The sequence below is a fragment of the Protopterus annectens genome, chromosome 3.part1 (assembly GCF_019279795.1).
Source record: "Protopterus annectens isolate FY-2018-M chromosome 3.part1, PAN1.0, whole genome shotgun sequence".
NCBI classification, from domain to species: Eukaryota; Metazoa; Chordata; order Ceratodontiformes; family Protopteridae; genus Protopterus; species Protopterus annectens.
This window is the reverse complement of record NC_056732.1, coordinates 501,803,969-501,831,681: the sequence shown is the minus strand read 5'-3', so window position 1 is coordinate 501,831,681 and position 27,713 is coordinate 501,803,969. Positions and strand designations below refer to the sequence as shown.

Genomic DNA, 27,713 nt, shown 5'->3' with positions numbered 1-27,713 from the left:
TTTCAGTTTTACTTTGACAATATTACCTTCATATTGTTCCTTGTCTTCCTTGTCTCCTGTTCAGGGTCACTGCTGTCCTACTTTACTTATAAATTGCTACTTATTAAAATTCTATTGTGATATTTTATTCTGTCTATATGTGCAACTGTTTCCTGCATTGAGAATGAAGCATTGTAATTTCGTTCAGCTACACTGCTGTGTAGTTCTGAATGACACAGTTTTCTTTGACTTTGAAAAATGCTCTTTGAAGCACCCACAATGTGTCCAGAATGGAATCCTTCAGTAAGTCACACAGAGTTTCAAGTAATATTAGCAAATCTAAGTACATCTGTAAATTCTTTATTAGTCCTATTGCTCCTACTAACTGGAACTGTCTGGGTACCTTTCCTTCACATTGCTCACGTTTATGCCTTCAAATCCTGATATTTTATAACTTTGTCTCTCTCTCTCTTCGTAGGACTCTGTAATCATTAGGCGTAACAATTTCAATGATCAATTCTACTTTTGTCTTTTTTTCATAGACTACTATATATCTGGATTTCTTGCATCTACTTTTCGAATTGCTGGTAATGGGTGATCCCATGTGATGTACACTTCATTCTCTATGATGCTTTGTGGTTCATGTTTTCAATGCTTCTTACTCAGACACTTCTACATTGTAGTGTTTGCACAATCCCCAATGTAACAGCTGTGCCACATTATTGTGCCTTTCATTGTACAGGCCCTCTGCCAAGAGTGCATCACACCCAGCTAATACTACCATCACTTTGGTGAACACCCTGGGGGCTGTGGTGAGACCAAAAAAATAGGGCTTGAAATTGGTAATGATCGACTCCTAGCCAGAAGCAGAGGAACCTCCTGGAGCTTCTGTGCATCTTTGTGTGACAATAGGCATCCTAGAGGTCGAACGAGCACATCCAGTCACTCTCTTGCAGCTACGCAATGATGGACTGTAAGGTGACCATCCGTAACTTTTCTTTGGCAACTGACAGGTTCAGGGTAGATAGGTCTCTAAGTCCCCTGTTTTCTTTGGCACCAAAAAGAACCTGGAGTAGATGCCCGATCCAGACTGATCTGGGGGGACGGGTTTGATGGCTCATTTCTCTAGCACCTTGGAAATTTCCAGTGCTGCTGCCTCCCTTCACATGGGTGGTATGTCCGGGAGGTGTTTAAGAGGTTTGGGAGGAACCACAAATGGGCTTGAGTATCCTCTAGCTATAATCTGAAGCACACAGCAGTCTAATGTTACGGACTCCCATGCCGCCAGGTGCAATGACAATCTACCCCCGACTGCCTCCAGAGTAGAGCAGTCGGGCAACCCCTCAGGGTTGCAGGGTTGCTGCGCAGGCCTGTCCGAGAATGGTTCTCGAGACCCAGAATTCCTTGAACCCCCCTCTGGCTCTGGGCCAGCATCTATCCTGTCCCCCTCTGCCTCTAGGGGAAGAACAGCCCTGAGTGTCCCAGGAATATTGAGACTTCCGGAATCACATCTTCTTTTGCCCACGCTAATTCCTGGAAAAGGATCTTTGAGGGTTTGAGAACGGGATTCCGACGGCAGTGTCTTCCCATCTTTTTCACTCTGAACCAGGTCTCTGACGGTCTTACCAAAAAGGGTAGAACAGTCATAATGGGTGTTCGCAAGAGACTCCTTGAAAGGTTCCGAGAACTGACAATCTGAGCCAGACGTTACGCCTCATGGACACGCCAGACGCAGCTGCTCTAGCCGCTCCTTCAGTAGCATGTGAGAGGAGTCGCATGGACATGTTGGAAGCCACTGTCAAAGTGGCCATCCTCGCGGAGAACTTGTCTCTGTCCTCCTGCAACATGGACTTATGGGAGACTCAGCCAGTTCCTTTACCAGGTCGTGTTGTAGTCTAATGTGGGCCAGGTAGTTCAGCGCCATGATGGAAAAGGTCGCTGATGCATAAACCTGCTTCCCTAAGTGGTCCATCAGCCTAGACTCTCAGTCAGGGGGATGAACAAAGGAACACTCCTGGGCTAGTTCCTTTTTGGTGGCTACTGCTACCACTTTAGCATCTACAGTGGACCCTTTGTTCCACGCTGGTCTGTCAGAGGGGGACACAAAATTCTGTCTAGCCATTTTGGAATTGGTTCCATGGTGTCCGGCTGCTTCCATGCCCACAAGGTGACCAGGTCCACCAGGGGATCTGCGGGAGGGGACACCCAGGAAGTAGATGGGCCCATGCCGAAAGCCTCCAGGAACATGGATTCTTCAGAGAAATGTTTTGGGGCAGACCAACCTCCCCCCGCTGGCATAGGATTTCCATGATGTCTCCAAAGGAGACATCCTCGAGAGGTGATCTGGGGGAACCTTTCCTCATCATCCAAATCTGTGTCCTCAGTGAGGGACTCGGGGGAGTCCAAGTGCCTCCTCTTGCACGTGTGCTTGCGAGGCATGTCTCCAGTGGGGCTTTCTGGGGGGAACTTGCAAGCCACTTGTTCCTCAGGGGGAACCGCTTGGGGGTCCTCGAGCATGGGCTGTCCCAAAGATAAAATGATGGAATTTGCATGCAAAGCAGAGGGAGTCAGGGCGGAGTCCAAGGAAATATTCAAGGGTCTTGATCCAGTGGAGAGCCCTTTCTACCACGTTGAACGCAGGGGGAGAACGTGCATCCTGGGCCACCAATGAGGAAACTGCTCTCCCCGGATCCGATGTGAGAATCGGAGCAGGGTCCCTAGTAGACGGAGCTCCGAGGGGTGGGGGGCTTGGCCCCACAACGTTAAAGCCAATGGAAAAGGTTCCACTCCCTTGGATCAGACACCCAGGCTCTGGCTCCGAGAACCACTGGGATCCGAACTGTTGGAGCCGACATGCTCCAGGCAGCTGCTGGCATTGAGGAGACAAGTACCGTCGGCGCCGACCCCCTGACTAAGGCTATCCTCGGATCCATGTATTCTAAACCCAGAGGTCGGATCGGAGAAGGAAATATTGGAGTGAAGAAAGGAAGCGAGCCCGCCCCTCCAGAGGAGAGGGAGCTGGTAAGACTCCTATCTGGATTTGTGTACGAATGAACCTCCTCCTCATTTTATCCATGTCGACTTCAGAAAGGCTTTGGGTGGACTGCGACGAGGCCACAGACTTCGACCTGGTGGGTCGAAGAAGCGAGGCCCGTGGTGGTGGTCGTGGCTCCTTCGGCACTGGGGAGAATCTGGGAGACCGGAGCCGACCGGAGTCATGGTGCCTAGACTGACTTTTGGCAGGAGTTCCTGATGCTGAAAGGTCCGTGGACCTCTTGCGTTTCTCTATCCGGTGCTCTCTCTCCTTCTCTCTGCCTTTTCTGAGCTCCGCTTCTGCAGGCTTAGCAGTGGGGGGGGGGGGGGGGGTGAGTCCCAGCCTGGGAGGGAGGAGAAGGAATGACAAAAGAGGAAGGAGAGGCGGCCACAGCAACCGCTATGACCGAAGCAATAGAGGAGGCAGCCGCCTCCGTGGTAGGCCTTTCAAGGCTAACTTGGCCCGTCTTATCCTTGATGCCTCGCAGGATGATACCCACACAAATGGCACAATCAGTGTTTAAATGTGCTACACCGAAACACATAATGCAAAGAGTGTTGCATCGGCAGGTGACAATTTGTGGCCATACTCACTGCACCTCTTGAAGACCAGCTTAGGATCAGCCACATCACACACAAATTTTCTTATGAAATTCTAACACAATATAAAAAAACTTTTAGTTATGTACTTACCATAACTTTAGATGTTTGGGATCCATCTCGCCTACATTCTGTACTGATGGGCTCGGAGCCAATCCCTCGGCTCCGACTCGGCACGCTATGCTATAGAGCGAAGCCTCTTATTGGCTAAGCTATTTTCTATCCCAGGATGCACCACCACTAATCCCCCAGATCTTGTTTGTCCGCATTCATGCACACATACATAACTTGTTTATATAACATTGCCAGATGTTTCAAGATGAAACAACAGGATTCGGACCTTCTGATCTCCAAGGAAGGGGGAAGGAGGGTGAGTTATTGGGAATGTAGGCGAGATGGATCCCAAACATCTAAAGTTATGGTAAGTACATAACTAAAAGATGTTATGTGATCCTATCTCGCCTACATTCTGTACTGATGGGACAGCGTCCCTAGCACCTAAATCCTGGGTGGCTCACTGGAAAACACTCCTGAGCACTGTGGAACCAAATGAAGCTCGCCCCCGAGATGCCACATCCAATTTGTAGTGAGAAATGAAAGTGTGCGGGGAAGACCACGTAGCCGCAGCACAAATGTCACTAATGGCAAGCTTAGAATGGAATGCTATTGAAGTAGCCATAGCTCTTGTAGAATGAGCTTTGACAGAGGTCGTAAGCTCTTTATTAGAAAAGGAATAAGCTCGAGTAATGCAGTCCCTGATCCATTTGGCAATAGTGACCTTTGTGACGGCTTTGCCCAATTTATTATCCGAAAAGGATACAAACAATTGATCTGTTTTCCTTGTTTGTTTGGTCCTATCTAAATAAAAACGCAATTGCCTGTGGACATCTAATGTGTGGAATATGTATTCCGCTTTGTTTGAGTACTTTGGAAAGAAAACTGGAAGTTCTAATGACTGTTGTAGGCAAAAACTGGAACAAACCTTAGGGATAAAGGATGGATTTGGCCTGAGAGATACTCTATCTTTGTGAAAAACCAGGTACGGAGGTTTTACAGACAAAGCTTGAAGCTCTGAAACCCTTCTGGCAGAAGTAATCGCAACCAGAAAGGCAGTTTTCCACGATAGAAATTTCAAATCGCATGTTGCTGCCGGTTCGAAGGGGGAGGAAGTTAAGGCACGTAACACCACATCGAGATCCCATGGAGGAGCAGGATGAGAAATCGGAGGTCATAAATGGGCAGCACCTTTCATGAAGGTCTTACACAATCTGTTGCTCATTAAAGGTGGGTTTATAGACTCGTGAAAATTGGAAATAGCTGCCAATTGAACCTTGATGGTAGAGACTGAAGAACCTTGATTGAATAGGGAAGTTAGAAATTTCAGGACTTCTGATGCGGGAATAGTGATGGGATCCAGACCCCGGAGTTGAGCCCAAATAGCAAATCTCTTCCATTTGCTAGAATACAATTTCTTAGTGGCAGACTTGTGGGCCGAAGATAAGATATGTACAACTTCCGGGTCTAAGGTATGATTCCTGACTATAGTCGGAAGAGGAGGAGCCAAGCTGTTAATTTCAAGGTGTGGAGGGACTGGTGGACTAGTCCCGACTGATGGTCTGGGATCTGATCCAGGAACCATGGACCGTCCAGAGCATATTTCCGAAGATAGGGGAACCATACCTGACGAGGCCAGTAAGGAGCAACTAAGATCATTTTGCTCCCCAAGTGAGACGCCTTTTGGATCACTCTGGGAAGGAGGGGAACTGGGGGAAAAGCATATAGCAAGCCGGTGGGCCACGGATGGGCTAGTGCGTCCATAGGGCTCTCCCCCGGAGCCGGAGTGAGGGAGAAGAACTTTTTGCACTTCGCATTCAGCGGGGTTGCGAAGAGGTCGCAACAAGGAATTCCCCATTTGCTGAAAATCTGATTTGCAACCGTAATGTTCAGAGACCACTCGTGTGCAGAGAGGATAGTTCTGCTCAGTCTGTCGGCTATCACATTGGCCTTGCCAGGGATATGAGTCGCCACTAGAAATCATTTGGTCGACACTGCCCATTCCCAAACTCTCATGGCCTCTCTGCAAAGGGGGTAGGATCTGGTCCCTCCATGCTTGTTCAGGTACCAGACTACTGACATGTTGTCGGAGTGAACGGCAATTACGCCCTGAGGGAGGTAATCGTGAAGGGCTTGTAGGGACAGAAACACCGCCCTCATTTCTAAGATGTTGATATGAAGTAGGGACTCTTCCGAATGCCATTTGCCTTGGACTGACCTGCCCAGGGAATGCCCCCCCCACCCCATCTGGGAGGCGTCCATAGTCAAAGTGGCCACAGGAGGAGGTGGAACAAAGGGTCGTCCCTGATCCAGATTGGAGGGCACCAGCCACCAGCGAAGGTCCCGTTTGCAGGTTTCCGTGATCCATATGAGGTGACTGAGAGGGAGATCCTGAAAGGACCACTGTGTTGAAAGAAGCCACTGGACAATGTAATATCAGACAAGAACAAAATACTGAAAAGGAAGGCCAAGACCCTCTAACTTAAACAGGTACTTGACCTCCTTGAAAAAAAATAAAGATACTAGCTGAAGAATAGGGGAAGGCCCTTCTAACTTAAACGGGAAACCTTTCCCTTAATCAAACACACAATTTTTCACAACAAAAAGTACCAAAACACACTCGTACGACAAAAATAGCTGTTAAAACAGCTTTTTGGGTAATAATAAGAGATTTCCTGACAGGAAACCTAGAAAGAAAACAGTACTTAGCTCAGCCAAGTTGAGACCACGTCTTAGCTTGTAAGCGGCAAACGAGATCTGGGGGGTTAGTGGTGGTGCATCCTGGGATAGAAAATAGCTCAGCCAATAAGAGGCTTCGCTCTATAGCACAGCGTGCCGAGTCGGAGCCGAGGGATCGGCTCCGAGCCCATTAGTACAGAATGTAGGCGAGATAGGATCACATAACATCTACTTTCTACATAGACCCACTCACCACACTCTCAGAAGGCACATGGAACACTGAGGGGGGGCAAGGGAAGTAACTATACACTGACTAACTAACGGACTCAAACTACACAAAAAACCTAACACACAATGCACTAGTGAAGAGAGGATGCGAGGAAAGCTACACTAACAACTTACACTCAAGAAATTTTCAAAAAAAACAATAGAATATCAAAACTACCCAATTCACAGACTCAGAGCTCAGGATCCCAATGCTTATGGCAAGGCGTGGCAAATGAGATCTGGGGAGTGGAAGGTAGTGGAGGTGTATTATGAGTAAGGGAAGGAGCTTAGAGCTTGGAGCAGATGCTAGTAAAATTGCCTGCTCAGATCCAATATGGATCCGGTACCCACATGTTGAAGATCAAATGAAGTAAACTACTTCAGATCTAGCCTATCAAGGGGCTTATTTTATGGATGTGCAATAACTAAAGTAGCTCACCTACACACTTAAGGACTGTAAAGTACAATATACAAACTGTGTGATAATTCAGTCTATTCATAGATATGCTGCTATAGTTTCAATTTTACTTTGACAATATTACATTCATATTGTTCCTTGTCTTCCTTGTCTCCTGTTCTGGGATAGGTCTGGGTCACTTCTGTCCTACTTTACTTACAAATTGCTACTTATTAAAATTCTACTGTGATATTTTATTAAATTTTCTCTGTCTATATGTGCAACTGTTTCCTGCATTAAGAATGAAGCAGTGTAATTTTGTTCAGCTACACTGCTGTGTAATTCTGAATGACAATAAAGTTTTCTTTGACTATGAAGAATGCTCTTTGAAGCACCCACAATGTGTCCAGAATTGAATCCTTCAGTAAGTCACACAGAGTTACAAGTAATAGCAGCACATTTAAGTACATCTGTAAATTCTTTCTTAGTCCTATTGCTCCTACTACTACTGGAACTGTCTGGGTACCTTTCCTCCACATTGCTCACGTTTCTGCCTTCAAATCCTGACATTATATGACTTTGTCTCTCTCTTCGTAAGACTCTGTAATCATTAGGCGTAACAATTTCAATGATCAATTATACTTTTTTCTTTTTTTCATAGACTACTGTATCTAGATTTCTTGCATCTACTTTTTGAATTGCTGGTAATTGGTGATCCCATGTGATTTAAACTTCATTCTCTATAATGCTTTGTGGTTCATGTTTTCAATGCTTCTGTGATGCCCGTGTCCTGGCCCAGGAATCAAGGAGCCTCAATCCTCACCACTAACACCAGAGAGGGCGTCTTGTATGAGAGGAAAGGATAACAAATACACACAGTAAAGTGCAATTTCCCTTAAGAGCACACAGAGATCACAGTCAGTCTGGAGCTGGTCGCTCCCTTGCTCCCCAGGTCCCCAATAAGACTCCCCACTGGCACAGCTATAGGGTCCAGATCTCAGCCTAGCTGGGCAAGCTAAAATCTCTAGCACCCTCTCTGTCCAACCAGTGCTTTGTGTCCCTGCCCAAGTAGCTGAAACACACACACTTTGAGATAAAAGTTTATACAACCACACAGACATTTCTGGGGAAGGCTGGCACAGGTTCTCCAGCTGTGGCCCTTTTACCTAGACTATACGGTAGTAATTACCACCACCACCCAGCTAATTTATCAGCTACTCAAAGGCCCTTAAAAGGGTGTCCAATTATTACTGTGCAATATTAATATCCAATTGGTAGTATAGCCCAGGGCTAAAGCTATTAGAGTGGCCTGAATAGTAAACTCTATAAATATGCAATGTACTCTAGAGCTTACCTTATCTCTACACAAACCAGCCACAGTTAAAGGGTTTTAAATTATTTAATAATAAATAAAACCACAAGAAAATACTTTCTACCACACAGTCAGTGCTAATCAAAAGTTCAGGGATCACACAGAAATACTTAAAATAAATCAGTAGTATAGTTCTGACATAACAGAAAAACACTTAGTCTAATATTTCTAATTCCTAGCTATTGCTACAAGAAAACACACTTCTAAAATAACTTATTATAGAGCAAGGCAGAGTGCTGTGAGTTGGAAAGTCAAGGCAAAATGCTTAATAATCTCTGGTTCTCACTGTTTAAATTGAAACTGAAGTTTTGATAAAACATTACATCATCTTTTACACTTTCCTGGTGTTCCCAGGCTGACAAACTGCATTTACATTCTTTTACACTTAGAGCAATAAAGGACATTCCACATGTAAATTCTGGTCATTAACTTTAGCCTTAAAACAATGGGCAGGACGCTTACACCAGACTCATCGACTCCAAATTCTAACTTCAAAGGAACAGACAAAGTAATTTTAATTTCAAAGGACCAACAAGAAATGCTTGACTTTGCTTTCTTTACAGCAGAGGGCAATGTTGCCACATTGTTTTAAGTTCAACATTTCATAGTATTTACAAATGATAGAATTATGTACCAAATCTATTTGACTAGACTGGCAGCCTTCACCAATCTCTACCAGTCTTCACATTTCTCAGATACTTCTACACTGTAGTGTTTGCACAATCCCCAATGCAACAGCTGTGCTACATTATTGTGCCTTTCATTGTACAGGTCCTCTGCCAAGAGTGCATCACACCCAGAAAGATGATGTACGACTCTTTCCAATTCTTTTTTTACTGAACCTAGATTTGTCTGCTTTTCCCATATGTTCAAAAGACTTTGTAAACCAACATGACGACGCCCGTGAAACCTCGCGTGCTCGTCACGAGGTGCGACGCCGGGGCGGTGCCCCCGGCGGACGAGAAGCAGTACGACTCTGAGCGGTGGATCACTCGGCTCGTGCGTCAATGAAGAACACAGCTAGCTGCGAGAACTAATGTGAATTTCAGGACACATTGATCATCGACACTTCAAACGCACTTTGCGGCCCCGGGTTACTCCCAGGGCTACGCCTGTCTGAGGGTCGTTGTGCCTTCCATCGCCCCCAGGGGGTCGTCCGGCCCCCACGGAGGGCACGGCCGGGGAGTCAAGGGAGCCCCGAGGTGGGCCCCCCCGTCCCCCCAGGGAGAGACACAGACGGAGGAGACGAGTCCCCCCGCCGCCCCGAGCCGGGAAGCCCGTCCGAGGACGGGAAGGGAGCGGGCGCGCGTCGGTCCCACCCCCGGAGGCTGTCGGTGGTAGCGCCACCGGGCTGCCCTCCCGGGGTGGGTCCCGACATCCGCCCGCCCGGTCCCCGCGCTCCGGGGCCGCATCGGCCGTCCTCCTCCCGCCGCCCAGAAGCCTGGCGGGTTTGGGGCGGAGGCGGCGAGCGGGTGCGGTCCCCCGGGGAGGGGGTGGGAGAGGACGGCCTGCCCGTCCGACCCCGCCCCGGGGCCGACCCGCCCGCCGCCGCCCCGCCGACCCCGCGACCCCAGCTCGGAACGTGACCTCAGATCAGACGTGGCGACCCGCCGAATTTAAGCATATTACTAAGCGGAGGAAAAAAAAAAAAGAAACTATTAACCCTTCATCTTTTGGTTGCAACTCCCCTCTCTCTTTAACCATTCCTGTATCAAATTCTGATAAACTGATGTTGCTCCAGCAGATCTCTATACTTGCCACTATCCACTATATTTATGGCTTTTCTACATTTCTTTACTTCTCATCTGATCCTTCTATTCTTTCTTCTTTTTGTCCTTTTTTTTGGCACAAAGTTGCCGTCTGATTTTTGTATACTTCTGGTTTGATTTCCATTCCCATGTGACACAAGAATGCTTCTACTAAACTGAGCAGCGAGGACATTTTAGACTTCCTCTTCTCAGGTTTTAAAACTTTCGCTCTGGATCTACAAGGTCAGCAGATGTGTGTGCAGTCCCACACCTCCAGACCTGTACGTGTAAAACAATTTCACAGAGATTCATACCTCCTTCAGAGTGAGGAATATACAATCTTTGTATACAATGATTTTTTTTTTATATATATCATTTGAAGTATGGGGCGGCCACTTTGGTACAGCAGTTAGCAATGACACCTCACAGCAAGAGGTTCTCAGGTTCAATTCTTGGCTGGAGTGCCTTCTGTGAGGAGTCTGTATGTCCTCCCTGCAGTTGTGTGGGTTTCCTCTGGGTGCTCTGATATCCTCCCACACTCCAAAGACATGCAGTAAGTGGATTGGACACACTAAATTGGCCGTAGGTGCGGGTACATGTGCGAGTGAGTGATACGGATGAACTACCATGGCAGGGCTAGCCACTCGGCAGTGTACACCTTGGCTTGAGATGTTGAAGTGACACCCTGACCCCATGTGCAAAATAGGAAAAAGGAGTTGAGGATGGGTGGATAATTTGATAAATATGAAGCATTTTTCTTCTTTTCCTGTCCAACTAATCCAATACCATTTGGGGCCAGTCAATCACACCAAAACTGTAAGGACAGGGAAGAGGAAATTGGTTTACAGCTTGCACTTAACTCCTAGATGTCAAGGCTGTTTTCAATATTAGTTTTAGTTTTCTAAAGTATTCCTTACAGAGTTTTATTCACATTTACTTATGTTGTCTTGCTGATCCTTCATCGATTCCCAAATATTTACACACTCCTTCCTTCTCAAGTTCCTATACAGAACATTACTGTCACAGATTAATATTTTATTCATACGGCAACTTTCCTGCTTTAAACATTGCTCTGACGCATTTATCAAGTCCAAATGACATTTTTATATCATCTGAGAAAGTCATAACCACTTGCAGTTGTGCTTTCACCTCTTCATATGATGAAATATACAATTTTATGTCATCTACAAAAAACAGACGAAAGGTTTTTAAATAAAGTTTTCTCGGAGCCAGTCTATAACCATAACCATGACCATGACCTAATCTATTAAAATAGGAATGGGTCAATGGCAAGACAAAAGAACAACAGTGACAAAGAATCACTTTTGAATATCCACCTTTGAATTTTTATCCCTGGGATAATAATTTGTCCTTGTCATGGCTTAACTGCAAAGTGGTTTGCCACTGTTTCGTGGTCACTACAATGATCAATGTAGGATGCACCTTCTACATCTGTAAGCACTCCTTTTTACAATTCTCTACCACAGTTTTATTTAGCAACAAAAGATCCTTTGTTCCATATGACTTTCTTTTGTTACCCTTTTGTTCTATTGCCATGATTCAGTTTTTTCTCAATGACTACAGTCTGAATCAATTCCAGTACATACCCTGCACATCATCAGAAGGCAAGTTATTGGTCGCTAGTTTTTTAGGAAGGTTTACTGGTTCGCACTTGAGGAGCACTGTATTGACCAGGTTGGAATCTGTTGGGATGTGCATGTAAGTAATTTTTACTGAGAGCTAAATCTTCTGTGCAAAGATATTAATAGTTTTACCCAGAAGTTAGGCACTGCATGTGGACCTGGAGTTTTCCATTTAGGATCTTTTCCTAATTTTGTTTCAATTTCTCTGGCCATTACTTCAAATGTACAGGATAAGAAATGGGACGAGTTCCTTACTGTTTATTTTAATTGTCTTATCCATTCAGCATCTTTGTTATGTTCTACATGGTCTTCATAAATATTTTGCGAAAATTTGTCTTTTCATTTGGCATCTTTGTTATGTTCTACATGGTCTTCATAGGTTCATACTAGGCTATCTGCCCTAGGGCATTTATAAGCCTAGCCAGAGTGTGTTTGGCTTTCGCCACCCATTTTAAATTAATTTTGCTATGCCCTTTTTTGGGGTTAGTATACTGTGTCTCTGTCTAACAGTGACACAGAAGTGATACCCGGGGTAAACCTACGATCTCCCATCCACTCATCAAGATACCTCTTGAAGAGAGTCAATGAGGGACTCTGCCTAACCTGGACTGGGATTTTATTCCAGAGTGAAGGGAGCCTCTGGGTTATGAATCTGTCCCTCCAGCATGTCCTATTTATTTCAGTGCTGAGGTTCAAGTCTCGAGCGTAGCTCGATGGGATTTGGATTTTCTGAGGTGCAGCATGTCCATTAATTCCAGGTTGGACATGGCTTTATACGTCAGGCACAGATCGCCTCTGAGCAGGCGGTATGCCACTGTGTAGAGCTGGAGGTTCTTTAACCGGGCAGCATATGGCATCTGTTTGAGCCCTTTGATTCTCTTGGTGAGGTACTTTTGGGGTCTTTCCAGTTGCTACAGGTGTCTGGTAAGGTACATCCCAAAAGGGGTATTGTACTCAATTATGGGCCTGATGAGGGATGAGTAAAGAGGCACGATGACCTCCCCTGATCTAGATGTGAATCCCTTCATGATTAGGTGGGCTATATAAAATGTTTTTCTAACCACTTTGGCCACGTGGTTGTCAAATGACAGATTGCTATCAACTTGGGTCCCCAGGTCCCTAATTACTTCTTCTGTACTTAATGGATTACCACCTATGTGCTAATTTGTGGGCACTTTGTTTTTGCCAAAGGGGATGACTATACACTTTTTGGTGTTTAGTTTGAGGCCATGGCTCTGGCACCAGTTGTCTGTTTCTATGAGGCCCTTTTGGAGGATGCTTGTGTCGGCTGGAGAGTCGATTATGGCGCCCAGTTTGCAGTCATCTGCGAACTTGGTCAGCCACAGTCCTTCCGTGTTGGCCTGTACCTCCGAGAAATATATCCCAAACAAGAGAGGTCCCAGGACTGAGCCTTGTGGGACACCACTTGTAATTGGTTTGGAGTCTGACATGGCTTCATAAATATTTTGCCGAAACTTGTCTTTTTATTCTTTTTTGGTGGTTGTATTCCTCTTACTTTGTTTCCCAGTTCTATATAAAACGTTTTTGGGTCATCAATTAAATTGCTTATTTTGTACTTTTCCTTTACATTTATCTGCATATGTTTTAATTTTTTTTTGTCTGTGCCATCTTTATTTTATTTGCAATAGTGTATGACAGGATTCTGGTCTGTTCTGATACTGTGTTGTTTTTAACATATCGAAGTACTTTTGTTGATCCATTTCCTCTTCAATATTCTTCTAACAGTGACACTTGTCTTATCTGCTTTATAGGTTTCTCTAGTTGATGTTTCCATGATGACATTTTATTTCTTCTCTTCCTTTTCCTTATTGTTCTATGTTTTTGTGATAAAACTATATGTTATTAACTTAGCTGCACAGTAATATATTCTACTTATTTCTTTTATATCAGATGAATTTCTGTTAATAGTCTTAATTACTGTGCTCATCTGTCGTATCACACTTCTTAACATTTGGGGTATTATTTAATTTCTGTCATCTATATCTTTCATCAGTCTTAGTATGTCTATCCATCTCTATTAAATCAAGCAACTCTTCCCTTCGATTTTCTTCTAAACAGAGCACATTCTTTGCTCTGTTTCCTGCAGGCATTCTACAGAAGCTTCCATAACATCTTCCTGTGGTATATCCTCTTCAGCTACATCATCTGCTACTCCCCTCATATGGGAACTCATTGACCTATCAACTCCACAACATTGCCTGCACCAGAGTTGCCACTGTTTCATGCTCCTTCTCTTGCTGTGCAACTCCAAATGAATTTACAATCTGGTTTCCTACTGAAAGCTCCAGAGCATGATCACCATCATGTGGCAAGTCATCAGATGCCTCCCATGCCACCTGTTTCTTCTTCGCTTGTGGGCTCATTGTTCCATCATGCTGGGACACCATCTGTATTGATTTTTTGCACTAAATATTTCTCTTTGCAGGTAATCCATAACTTCAGTTTTCATATCTCTAACTAATCCTTTTTTCTACTTTCCCAACTTTGTTTTCTTGTTTTTTGCATTATTAAACCATCTACATACGGGTGGCTTTGCTTGTAGTTCTCTTCAAATACCTTTGGTACTGCTTTTTTGTATTAAGTTTACTTTTCTCCTTTGCTTAAATATTGCACCATATTACATTTCTATTTCTTTCCCATGCCCACGTTTTTCTTCAGATGTCTCCCGCTTCATCTGTTTCTCATTAGTTTGGTGACTGATTGTTCCACCATGCTGTAACATTACCTGTGTTGGATTTTCTACACTAAATCCTTCCCATCGCACGTATTCTACAACTTCAATTTCCATTTGTTTAACTTCTATATTACTACACCTCTGGTTCTATGTTCCCCTTTGTTTTCTTATATTTTGTATTATGACAATTTTTAAACTTTTCCATAGCTGGGTGCCTCTGCCTACATTTCTCTTCAAATATTAACTTTGGGGCTGCCTTTTTTTTTTTTTTTTTTTTTTTTTTTTTTTTACGTATCGTTTGGTTTGGCTTTTTCCTTTGCATAAATATTACACCATATAGGTTCATAGGTTGGTATTAGGCTATCTGCCCGAAGGCATATATTAGCCCAGCCATGTTGTGCGGTATTCACTGCCCCTTTAGTAGTTCCCTAGACCCTTGCACTAGCAGCTAGTACCCTTGGCCCCTATCTAGTAGTGCTGTTGGTGTGATCCCCGGTGTGAACTTTCTGTTACCCATCTACTCATCAAGGTTCCTCTTGAAGAGTAATAGTGAGGGGCTCTGTCTTATGTAGATCGGGACCCTGTTCCATAGTAAGGGAAGTCTCTGCGAAGGGAATCTATCCCTCCAGTATGTTCTATTCATTGTTGTGTTGAGGTTTATATCCCTAGAGCGTATAGCTCGAGTAGATTTGGTTTTGCTAAGATGGAGCATGTTCAACAATTCTGGGTTGGACATGGCTCTGTACGTTAGACAGAGATCGCCTCTGAGAAAGCGGTATGCAACAGAGAACAGTCTTAGCTTTTTCAATCGTGCTGCATAGGGCAACTGTCTGAGGCCAGTAAACCTTCTTGGTTAGGTACCTCTGTGGTCTCTCCAGCTGCTGGAGATGTCTAGCCGGGTACATTCCAATTGGTGCATTGTACTCAATAATGGGTCTGATGAGGGAAGAGTAGAGAGGCACCATTACATCCTTAGATCTTGATGCGAACCCTTTCGTGATCAGATGGGTCACATAGAAGGATGTTCTAACCACTTTGGCAACATGGTTATTAAAGGAAAGCTGACTATCTACTTGGGTCCCTAGATCCCTTATTTCTTCTTCCGATTTCAGGGGATTACCTCATATGTTGTAGTTTGCGGGTACTCTGTTTTTTCCAAAGGGGATTACTACGCATTTTTTTGCATTTAGCTTGAGACCATGGCTTTGGCACCATGCATCAGTCTCATTTAGGCCCTCCTGGAGGATCTCCATGTCGGCCGGAGACTCTATTATAGCACCCAGTTTGCAGTCCGCAAACTTAGTCAGCCACAGCCCTTCCATGCTTGCCTGTACTTCTGAGAAGTATCTGCCAAACAGGAGGGGCCCCAGGACAGAGCCCTGAGGCACACCAATCGTTACTGGGCTGGATTCGGACATAGATCCCGCTACTCTTACTTTATGGGATCTGTCTGAGAGCCAGTTTGCGATCCATCTTGTGACATAAGGGTTTATGCCCAGGCTGGTGAGCTCCCAGATCTCTTTTCCCCATATCCATGTTTCTTTTTATACCTTTCAAAAATCTCTGGGTTTTGCTCTTTATATTTTTGCACTTCCACTGTTGCTTCTTTTTCCAGGCAGCTTAAAGCTTTTTTGTCTATGTAATGTTTTTTTATGAATCTATTGTATTAGTAAATGCAAATTTGCATTTGAAGCTTTTGACAGTTTTTTTTCATGCAAATATTTTTCTTTCCACCAATTCACTCAGTCTTTCTGCATATCTTCTATCTGGCAATTCCAGGCTTCCTACGTAATAGTAACAAAACACAATTTCTTTCTTGTACTCAAAAATTCTTGTCATCTTTATGGCTCTCTTTTTTTGGCTTGTCTTTGTGGACTACCACTTCCTTTCACAACAGGGAGGCCATCCTCTTGAGCCTGCCCTAACCCCCTGTAGAAAATTTTCTGTGTCTTGAGAATTCTACACTGCCATTCTTTCTAGTCCTGGCACCACTGTACATAACAGGACTGGGCACTTTCTATCCTGAGACCTGTGTACCCAGCTCTCTTTTTATTTTTAACCCACTTCTCTCCATGATATATGCTATATAAGATACAGTCTATAGGTCAGTGTCATCTTAGTAGGATTTTGAAAAAACAGGGTCCACCATGTGAAGGTACTCACCAAGATTTAGGATGAATTCAGTTCAAGAAATACTGCTTTTTCTTGCTGATTTCATCTCCTTTCCATTCAAACGCCCATCATTTCTCCATTAGGCCTCGCAACCAAAAAGTATAGCTGTGTAAAATCTTCCCATAACTTCAGATGTCCTTCTCTTCTATATGCTACTGTATTGATAACATGAGGAAGTCTGCCTCTGGTCGACTCGTACGTCCGGCCATTTTACAAGAAATAATTGCTACTGCGAAGGTACGTGTGACGTTCTGCGTCTCTCAGCAAACTTTGGTCATAAACAGATGTCGGGTATAAAACCGACATCAGAACACACCTACCTCACAAGAGAAGGACATCTACAGTTATGGTAAGATTTTACACATCTATACTATGGCTTTCTATTCACATGCTGCTGTATCCATAACATGAGGAAGAGTGCAAAAGCTCATGCTACTAAGAAATTGGTGGAGGAACAAAGACATTTTTCACAAAGCCATGAAGGACGGCTCTGGCAAATCCTGCTCTTGACCTAGAAATGATGTCCAACTTACAGTGTTTGGTGACGGTATGGACAGATGACCACATACAGCTGCTTCTAAAATGGCAGCTATATCTAAAGCCTTAAAGAAGGTACCAGAGGAGGACACTGCCTTAGTGGAATGTGTCTTTACCGGGAAGGGAAGCCTTTTGCCATGGGCTATGTAGCAAAAGGAGACAGTTTTACAGATCCATGAGGAGATGGTTTGCTTGGAAACAGGATGTCACAGGGCTTTTGGGTGGAAAGAGACAAAGAGCCCATCTGATTTACGGATGTATTTGGTCTTGGCCAAATAGTATCTGAATTGTCTATGTACATCCAAGGAGTGGAGGATCCTTTCAGCAGAGGTTTGAGGTGAAGGGAAGAAGGTAGGAAGGTTGATGGCCTGATTCAGGGAAAGTTCATTAACAACTTTGGGCATGAAGGCTGGGTTAGTACACAGACAAACCCTGTCCTTGTGGAAAACTGTAAAAGGGTGAAAGGCTATGAGGGCTTGTAGTTCGGAAACTCTTCTGGATGAAGTAATGGTCACCAAGAGGATAGCCTTCCAAGTACAGTGTTGGAGAGAACAGTCTTTGGATGGCACAAAAGGTGGTAGGGTTAACTTTTCTAGAACAAAATTTAGATCTCAAGGGGGTGGAATGGGATTCCTTGAAGGTTTAGAAGCTGGGGGGTGCGAGGAAAACATGCTGAGATGGCAGATAAGTGTGTCTTAATGGAAGAATAAGACAATCCAGAGTTCATCAGTTTACACAGGTAAGACAAAACCACTGGAGTTTCTACCATTAGTGGCTGTATATTTAGTTTTAGACACCAGACGGAAAACCTCTTCCACTTGGGCAGATAGGAGTTTCTGGTAGTTGGTTTTCTGGCCTCCTGCAGAACCTGAAGCAAGTCCTCTATGTAAAGATGTATGAAGGGAATTAACACCCTATCACCCACAATGTAAGGTTCAGGGTGGATAGAGAGTGTATGAGAGTTCCCTTCTCCTGTGTGAGCAGGTCCATCTGGTGGGTTAACTTGTGGTGACTATCCTTGGCTAGATGACATAACAGGGGGAACCAATGCTGCATTGGCCAATAGGGGGTCATCAACAAGATTTGTGCTTGTTCTCTCTAAATCTTCAGCAGAACTTTTTGTATGAGTAGGAAGGGGGGAATGCATAAGCAGATATCCCCTTCCAAGGGAATGAAAGAGCATCCACCCTCCATGCTTGAGGAGAAGGTATCCTGGAGCAGAAGGCTGGGAGTTGTCTGTTCATGTGGGAGGCAAAAAGATCTACCTGTGGTATACCACATCGATGGACCAGGTTCAGGAATACATCCCTGTTTAGCATCCATTTGTGGGACTGAGTCATGGTCCTGCTTAGAGCATCTGCCATCACATTTTCTGCAGGTGTGTAAATGGCTAGAAGGTTTACTTGTCTCTCTCGGGCGATTTCCCACGCCTGCAGAGCTAATCTGCACAGGAGGTAGGACCTTATACCCACCCTGTTTGTTGATGTACCACAGCACAGTGGTATTGTCTGTGTACCACCTTACCACTCCTGGCAGGATTCGATCCTTGAAGATTTGGAGGGCCAATATCAAGGCTCTCATCTCCTTGATATTTATGTGCTCCCTCTGTTGGTATAGGGTACAAGTATTTCTCACTCTCCATACTCCTAAGGTTGCTCCCCAACCTGTGTCTGAAGCATCTGTATACAGGTCCTGATTGGGGTGCAGGGGTTGTAGGGGCAGGCCTGGGTTGGCCGATATCTGGGCTATCCACCAAATCAGTTCCCGGGAAAGGCATGGTACCAGGGCAACCATGAAGTCCAGGGGGTACAGGTGTTGCTTCCAGACTGTTCTCAAGTACCACTGGAATTTCCTCATGTGTAGCTTTGCTAGGGGAACCATGGGGATAGTGGAGGCCATGAATCCCAGGAGTCTGAGAAAGTCTCTGTCTGACAGGGCTTGGAGAGGTAGTATCCCCTTGAAATAAGAAGTGAGGGACATAATCTTGTCTGGAGGAAGACAGGCCATCACTTGTCCTGTTAAGATCTTGCATCCTAAGAACACATGAACCTGTGAGGGTATCAGGGAGGATTTTCAAAGGTTTATGGTGAACTCCAGACCTCTCAAGAGGGAGATGGTGACGTCTAGGTGTTATAAGACCAATTGAGTGGACTGGCCTGGATCAGGATATCATCTAAATAGGGGAAGAGTTGGATCCCCCGCGTTCTGGCAAAGGCAATGACTTGGGGTTAAGCACTCTGTGAACACTCTTGGAGGCCGTAGAGACACCAAATGGTTAAACACAGAACTGAAAGTGTGCAGAACCCAGTGAAAAATGGAGGAATTTCCTGAAAAGTGGATGGATTGGGATGTGCAAGTAGGCGTATTTTATGTCTAGGGACACCAAGAAGGCCTGAGGGAGGATTAGGGGAAGCAGAGTTGGAAGTGTTAGCATTGAAAAGGAGGAAACCTGGACAAAGGTGTTGAAATGGGACAAAGCCAAGATTGGTCTTCAGGGACCCTCTTTTCCTGGAGAGCAGGAACATCCTGTAGTAGAATCCTTTTCCTCTTAACTGAGGCAGTACCTCCTGAATTGTGCCTTGAGAGAGAGAAGGTCCTGCACAACTGGGGGAAAGGAAGCCCATTTGGTCTTGAGGAATGTCTTTGAAAGTGGGTCTGGTCTCCCACACCATGAAATATCCCAGTTTTATAGTAGAAAGGATTAGAGAAGCCCTGGGTAACCCGTTTCCAAGCTGGGTAGGACAGGGAGAGATGCATAGAGAGAGGGGTGTCTGGATTTAAGGACTAGTAATCACAGACTACCAGGCTTGGCCTGAAAAGGCCGATTTTGATCTGGGGTAGAGGGAGCAGACCTAGATGGGGTCTGTTTCCTGGTATCCTTTTTCCCTTTGGATGGCAATGGTCTGGAAGGCCTTCTCACAAATGTAGTTTTAGCTGGATAGCTCCTCTGAAAATGGGGAACCAGGGAGACAAAAGTGTCTGAGCTCTTTACCCTTCTCCCGAAGGGCCTTAAAGAGTTCAGCAGCTGACGAACCAAACAAAGCTTTGCTGTCCAAGGGAGCATCCATGAGTTTTGACAATGTCATCAGGGAGTGGCTGCAGCCTAAGCCAGGAATATCACCTGATGACAGAATCTGTGGCTGCAGCTCTAGATGAAGACTCTACTGCATCATAACTACACTTAATGGAGTGTTTAGTTACCTGACTGCAGGAATTTAAGAGACTAGAGATTTTTGACTTGACAGGGGAATCTGGAAGGTCACCCAATTGCTTAACAGCATCAAGAAAGAAAGGCCAATGACTATTTGGCCATGTGCATCTTGTAGTTAATAGCTCTCACTGCTAAAGTGGGAGACATGTAAACTTTTTTGCCTAGGCATTCCATTAATCTGCTCTCCTTGTCAGAACGAAGGATGGGAGATGGCGGGGAGAAATTTGGAGGCTTTACCTGCAGCCACTGAAATGGTGGCAGGGTCTAAAGAAGGGGCCCTGAAGAGACATTTAGCATATTCAGGGACTTTATAAAACCAATCTGGGCACCTAAGTGCAGGGAGTTGTGAGTTTGGATTTTTTGAGGCAGTCAGGAAGGCATCCAAAAAGTTAGGATGCACAGGAGGGACTGCAGATAGGTTAGGGGACTCCATTTGTAAGAGGTCATAATGCCTCTTTTGAGTCTCAGTAACCTAGCTGCAGTCCCACTTAAAAAAGTTGTTCATCTGCACAACAGTTTCCCAAAAGGTAAGGTCTTCTCCTGGGGAATCTGTACCATTTGACTCCTCCTCTGGAGAAGCATACCCCAGGGGGGAGACAATTTGGAAAATATAAGTAAGGGATTAATTCCCTGAAGAATCCTCTTCTTCAGAGGATAAGTCAGCAACTAGTTTACCCTTAGAGGTAAAAGCTGAGGGGGCCTGGGCAGGAGAAGAGGCCTGGCATAATGCAAGAAAGGCATTAAGCAGGCCTTGAATAAAGGCCTGCCAGTCAGGCGCTTGGTCAAAAGGTAAGGATGTCAGAGAAGGAACAATATGCTTTGTCTTTTGCTTCTTCTTTTTGTGGGCCTCCGACACAGATGTGTCTGTGATGTGATGCAGGAAAGGAGGGCCGGATGCTGGGTGGCTCTCCATAATGTCTGAGATAACATCTTCATGTACAATAATTTGGGAAAACCCACGTGGGCTCTTGGAAATAATAAGCTTAGCCTCCCCCCGGTGCCCAAGTCAGAAGCCTGCGACTCCCTCTGGGAAATGCTAGTGGCTTCTTTGACAGCTTCTACCTAGGTACCCTTCAGTGGAAGATCCACGGATTCTGAGTCTGGGCTTTCACCGGCCTCGAGGTACAGCCAGGGTGCAGTCGTTGGATCAGGTTGTGATTTATTTTCCCTTTTTTGTGGGCAGATCTTCTGAGATTACTGACGTCAGGTCTATATCTTTAGTTAGATGTTTCAAGCGCTGGTTTTCTAGATTTAATGTTAACGTGGCAAGATGACTCCTGAGGGCTTCCAGGACAAAGGCTTGACAGATTTCACAAGTGTTGTAGTCGTGGTCTTGGCCTAGATAGAATAGGCAGAGCTCATGGGAGTCTTTATGTGGAATCTGTCTTTCACACCGACACTTGCCCTTTCTACCTGACATAAACCCAAAACACAGTAGCAAAAAAATAAAATAAAAAATAATCAAAACCCCCTATGGGGTACCAATCTGAATACAGACAGCAAAAGGTCACTTCTGCAAACAAGCGACATCCACAGCTGGCAGTCACACAGGCGGCAGAAAAGTTCTGAGGTACGTGCATGCTGATGTCCATTTTATTCCAATCTGTTTATGGCAGATGCTCGCTGAGAGACATGGGTCATCACACATATTTTTGCAGTAGTAACTTTCTTTTGTAAAATGGCCAGATGTACGAGCCGACCAGAGGCAGACTTCCTCATGTTACGGATACAGCAGCATATAACTAGAAGGACATTCATACTATCTCCTTGTTTCTCAAACATCCCAAGTTTCATCATTGCACATTTCCACTTTAATTTATAACCTTCTGCTTGTGTTACATAAAAAGAAGTTATGTCTTACCATAATGTTCCATTCGTGTTGTTGATCTTCTTCCAGTCATAACTGATGGGTTCGGTTCTGAGCTCTCGGAACCAAGTCGGCCTTATACCAAGCTTGCGTGCACCAAAAACTCTCGAGCTAAGCTGCTACCTACAATGCCCTTCACTCCGTTACCTCAGATTGAGTTTGCATGCAACATATAGAAGAACCAGTCAGAAGCCATCTCTGTGCAGAAACCCTGAAACACCACAAGACCCAGAAGATCCGCCAGGAGTCTTTGGTGGGGGTTGGTGGGAGGGCGTGATTACTGGAAGCAGATCAACAACTCAGATGGAATGTTATGGTAAGACATAACTTCTTTATCTGAAGTTGTTAATCTTCTTCTTATTCATCACTGATGGGACAGAATCCCAAGCTACTTGGAGAAAGTACAGTTTTGTACCTACCATAAATGTAGATATCCGAGAGGAATGCATCTGCAGTCCTAACAAATGGGTTGTCCTGTCGTCAGGCAGCCCTTCGGTCGGCCGGATTCCAAAGTCTGGGTCTGGCTTCGGCTGGAGTCGCACTTCACCCGACGTCATAGCTGCAGTTATTTGGGTATAAAGGCATCAGCCGACGCCATTTTCCTCAGTGTTTCTTGCCCCAGATGCCAGGTGCCCTCTTGGATGGCTAAATTTGGATAAATGCCAATGTTTCCAAAAAGTAGAGAGCAGCAAACACATAAAATAAACATGTATGTACATATATACAAACAAATACACCATAATAGATCCCCCCCAAGCTAGCTGAAAGATGGCAAATACCCTAGGAGTACCACAGAGGGGAAGGCGGGTGGGTAATCCTGACTGCAGATGCATTCCTCTCGGACATCTACATTTATGGTAGGTACAAAACTGTACTATGTCCTTCAAGGATGCATCTGCAGTCCTAACAAATGGGTAGAATACCATAGCCAAACTAGGGGAGGAGGAAAGAAGAGAGATTATGATGTAGTTAGGATCCCTTGCAAAACAGCAGTGGCAAAACCTGCTCGGGATCTAGAGTATAAAGGTAAATTATAATGCTTGGCAAATGTATGCACGGAGGTCCAAGTAGCAGCCTCTATAATGTCCTTGGTAGCCACCCCTCGTAAGAAAGCTGTAGTAGTGGCTGTAGCCCTTGTGGAGTGAGGCCTGATGTTCTCTGGAGTTTTCTTTCCATGGAAGGAGTAACAAAATCTAATGCAATTTCCTATCCACTTGGAGATTGTCTGTTTTGAAATTGCTTTTCCTTCCCTTCCTGTTGCATATGCTACCAGAAGCTGGTCAGTTTTTCTATTGCACTTGGTCCTGTCCAGGTAGTAGCGTAATTGTCTATGCACATCCAAGGTATGCAACAGTCTTTCTCCCTGTTCTGTGGGTTGGGAAGAATGTAGGTAGGTGGATAGCCTGGTTTAAAGAGACTCTGGATACCACCTTAGGCATAAATGTAGGATTTGTTCTCATGGACACTCTGTCTTGATGGAAGATCAGGAAGGGTTGCACTGCCATTAATGCCTGTAGTTCAGAAACCCTTCTTGCTGAGGTGATTGCTAGCAGGAAAGCAGTCTTCCAGGATAAGTATTGTAATTCTGCTGTTGCTGCTGGTTCGAAAGGAGGAAGTGTCAATTTTTCTAGCACAAAGTTCAAGTCCCATGCTGGCAATGGTGGTTTCCTAGGAGGCTTTACATTTTTAATTCCTCTCAGAAACTGCCTGAGCAGAGGGTGAGAGAAGACAGGGGTATCCAAGCTGTATTCTGCCGAAATAGCTGATGCGTGTATCTTGATGGAGGAATAGGACAGGCCTGCATGGAAGAGCTCTGCCAAGTACTCCAGGATGTTGGCTTTGTTTACCAGTGACACATCTTTTCCCTTTGCAGTACTCCAAATGAGATATCTTTTCCATTTTGCTGCATAATTCTTTCTTGTAGAAGGTCTGCGAGCCTCAAGGATAATGTCTTTAACCCTTTAGGATAAATTTGGGTTAGTTGCTCTTATGTAATGTTCCAGGCAGTCAGCTGCAGAGTTCTCAGGTTTGGATGCAGTATGTTGTAGCTGTTCTGTGTTAACAGCAATGGGATCAGGGGTAGTGTCCACATTTGTCCCCGAGACATGCTCCTCAGTAATGGGTACCAATGTTGTCTTGGCCAGTCTGGAGCTATCAGAATGATCCTTGGGCGTTCCTCTTTGATCTTCAATAGCACCTTGTGCATCAAAGGAAGTGGTGGGAATGCATATGCTGTCAGGTTGTTCCAACTGAAAGATAGGGAGTCCACCTTCCAAGCAAGTGGGTGGTACGTTCTTGTGCAGAATTTCTTGAGCTGGTGATTGAGTGGGGATGCAAATAAGTCTATTTGTGGAAGTCCCCAGTTTCTTGTGATGGCTTTGAAGATGTCCGTGTGTAGCATCCATTCGTGGGCATCCGTGGTAGTTCTGCTTAATATGTCTGCTAGAATGTTCTCTTTTCCCAGTACAAAAATTGCCTGTAGCTGAATGTTGTAGCTCAGAGCCACATTCCATAGGTCCAGTGCCATCCGGCATAGAGGGTATGAATGTCTGCCTCCCTGTTTGTTGATGTACCACATAACTGTGGTGTTGTCTGTCCTTATCAACTGACCTTCTTGGAGGAATGGTCTGAATGTCTGGATTGCCAATTTTACTGCTAGCATTTCCTTTAGATTTATGTGCAGGTGCAGTTGATCTTGCATCCATAGGCCTTGTATGCACTTGTCCAGCATGTGGGCCCCCCAACCGAGGTCTGAGGCGTCCGTTGTGATGGTTTGGCTTGGTTGAATGCTGTAGAAGGGCAAACCTGCATTTGATTGACAGGCCTGAGCCCACCATAGGAACTCTTGCTTCAGGCATGGAATTAGTGGGATTTTGGTTTCTAGGCTGTGTCTGTGTTGAGACCATAAATTCTTCAGGTACCACTGTAGCTTTCTCATATGCAGTCTGGCATGAGGGACCAGAATTATGCAGGATGCCATGAAGCCCAGGGCTTGCAGTACTTTTCTTGCTGTTAGATGGTTCTGCTTTGTTAATGCCAAGAAGTAGAAAGGAAGTTGTTCTTGTTTTTCCACAGTTAGGAATGCCATCTGCTTTGATGTGTCCAGCTCTGCACCTAAAAAGGTTATTCTTTGGGATGGTATCAGCCTTGACTTTTTTATATTGACTGTATATCCCAGGGCTTGCAGCAAGTAAATGACTCTTTGTAAGTCTTCTGTTAGCTTGTTTTTGTTGCCCGCTTGTATGAGGCAGTCGTCCAGGTAGGGATAAATTTGTATTCCCTGAAGTCTGCAATGAGCGATTACTGATGCCAGGCATTTCGTGAACACTCTGGGTGCAGTAGATAAGCCAAAGGGCAATGCTGAGAATTGATAATGCTCTGATCCTGCAAGAAATCTGAGGTATCTTCTGCAATTTGGTCATATGGGGACGTGCAGGTATGCCTCCTTGAGATCTAGAGTTACCAGCCAAGACTCCTTGCCCAGCATGGGAAGAAGCTGCTGTAGGGTCAGCATTTTGAATTTTGGAACAATGAGGAATGTGTTTAAAGCGGACAGGTCTAGAATAGGCCTCCATTTTTTTCTCTTGTCCTGGTACCAGGAAGAGTCTGGAGTAAAATCCCTTTCCTTGTTCCATAGATGGTACCTTTTCCACAGCTCTCATTCTTTCTAGTTGAGCTATTTGTTTTAGAGCTTCTATCTTTTGATTTGGTGGTAGGTTTGGCATTCCTCTTTTTCCTGGTAGAGTATGGAAATGAAACCTGTAACCTTGGTCTATAGTTTGCAAAATCCACTTGTCCTTTGTGATGTAATGCCAGTTCTTTGAAAATAAGGCTAGCTTTCCGCCTTAGGGTGCTGCTAGCTGTTCCCTGGTAGGCGGTGCCAGGGCCAAGTCACTGTGATTGTCCTGTTGCAGTGGTAGTGGCTGTGTCTGTGCCTCGCTGGTTGTTGCCCTGCCACTGGCGTCCCCTGTAGGCACCACTGGATTGATTTCTGCCTCTTGAACGCCTATTCCTGCCTCTCTGTGTTTTAGAGGAGTCTGGAAAGGACCAATTTTTGGAGGGCCAGTTCCTGCTAAACCTTGGAGGTTGCACCTGTAAGAAATCTTTCACTGTTTGTACAGATTTTGCCTTCTCTTCCATTTTCTTCAATACCTGCTGAGCAGGAGAACCAAATAAATTGACCTTGTCCATGGGAGCATCTAATAATTTTGATTTGACATGGTCTGGCAAGGCCTGTTCTTTCAACCATGCATGCCTTCTGATAACTGTGCCAGTCATGGCTGATCTAAAGGAAGCCTCCAGTGCATCATAGACACATTTTAAAGAATGGTTACTAACTTGCTGAATGTTATGCACCATTTCCAGAACATATTTCTTATCTAAAGAATCATCAGAGGACAGTTTTTTAGTTAACTGATCAAGCATAAACTCCTGATATTGAATCATATGAAACTGACAGTTCAAGGCCCTAGCTGACAGAGTAGCAGAGGTGTATACTTTTTTACCCCATCTCTAAGGACCTGGATTCCCTTTCAGAGGGGAGGGGATTTTTAACAGAGGTAGATGCTACTGCCTTAGGCCCCTGGGAGATAGTCTCGGGATATGCAAAAGGAGCCTTGTATAAATGGTGGTGTGTGTCCGGGACCCTGTAGAACCTATCGGGCTTAGCAGGGGCTGGAGGTAAAGAATCAGGAGCAGTACAAGCATCATTAAATGCATCATCTACAACAGAAAGAACTGGAGGTATAGCTAAAGGCCTATGTTGTGGTAAATGCAAAAAGGTCCTAAGCCTTTTCCTGGAATCTGAAAAGTCTTGGCCCTGCCACTGAAATTGTTCCCTCATGGCATGTAAAGTTTCCCCAAAGGAAAATTCTTCAGGTGGAGAGGCAGAAGGGATCGACTCTTCAGCATCAGAGTCTTCGTAGGGAGAATAAGGAGCCTCTGGAGGGTCTGTAATGTCTGAATCATCCGAGGAATCATCCGTGGACACTGGCTCAGGGGGCTCTGCTCTAGGTCTCTTCTCTGGAGGTGGCTGAGAGGCCCTGTCTGGATGAGGTTGGGATCCCCTTATTAAGGAGATGAGATCCTCTGCCAAAGAAAGCATTTGGGAACTGGAACTGGGCCTGTGAGAGGGGGGCTTAACAGGCACCGACTTAGTAGTTTTGGCTGCTTTAGCCCTGGCAAAAGCCTTAATGGACATGGCTGCAGGAGGCCTAGCAGCTCCACGTGCAGGGGTGGATACATCCAAGGGGATAGTGTCCGACAATTCCTGTGAAACCACAGCAGCAGGTTGTATTTCAGAGGCCGATTCTACCAGGTTTGAAGAGGCCTCGGTAGAAGGCATGGATTCGGCTGAAACAAGGACCGTTTGCTCGGTTTTGGCCGAAACCAAGACACTCGCGGTTTACTTAACCGCGGTTTCGGCCGAAACCGCGGACCGCAAGTGTCGGTCCTTTTCT

The 27,713-nt window shown here is 45.1% G+C and overlaps 1 protein-coding gene and 1 non-coding gene across 2 annotated transcripts in view; one reads left to right on the top strand and one right to left on the bottom strand.

Annotated features, from left to right (window-relative positions):
• PHF20L1 (PHD finger protein 20 like 1) overlaps positions 1-27,713 on the bottom strand; it is a 2,880,694-nt gene that overhangs the window by 876,570 nt on the left and 1,976,411 nt on the right. The gene's annotated exons all lie outside the window — the stretch shown is intronic.
• Positions 9,354-9,507, top strand: LOC122798937. The gene has a single exon (XR_006364358.1). It is a non-coding gene; the product is annotated as a 5.8S ribosomal RNA (ribosomal RNA).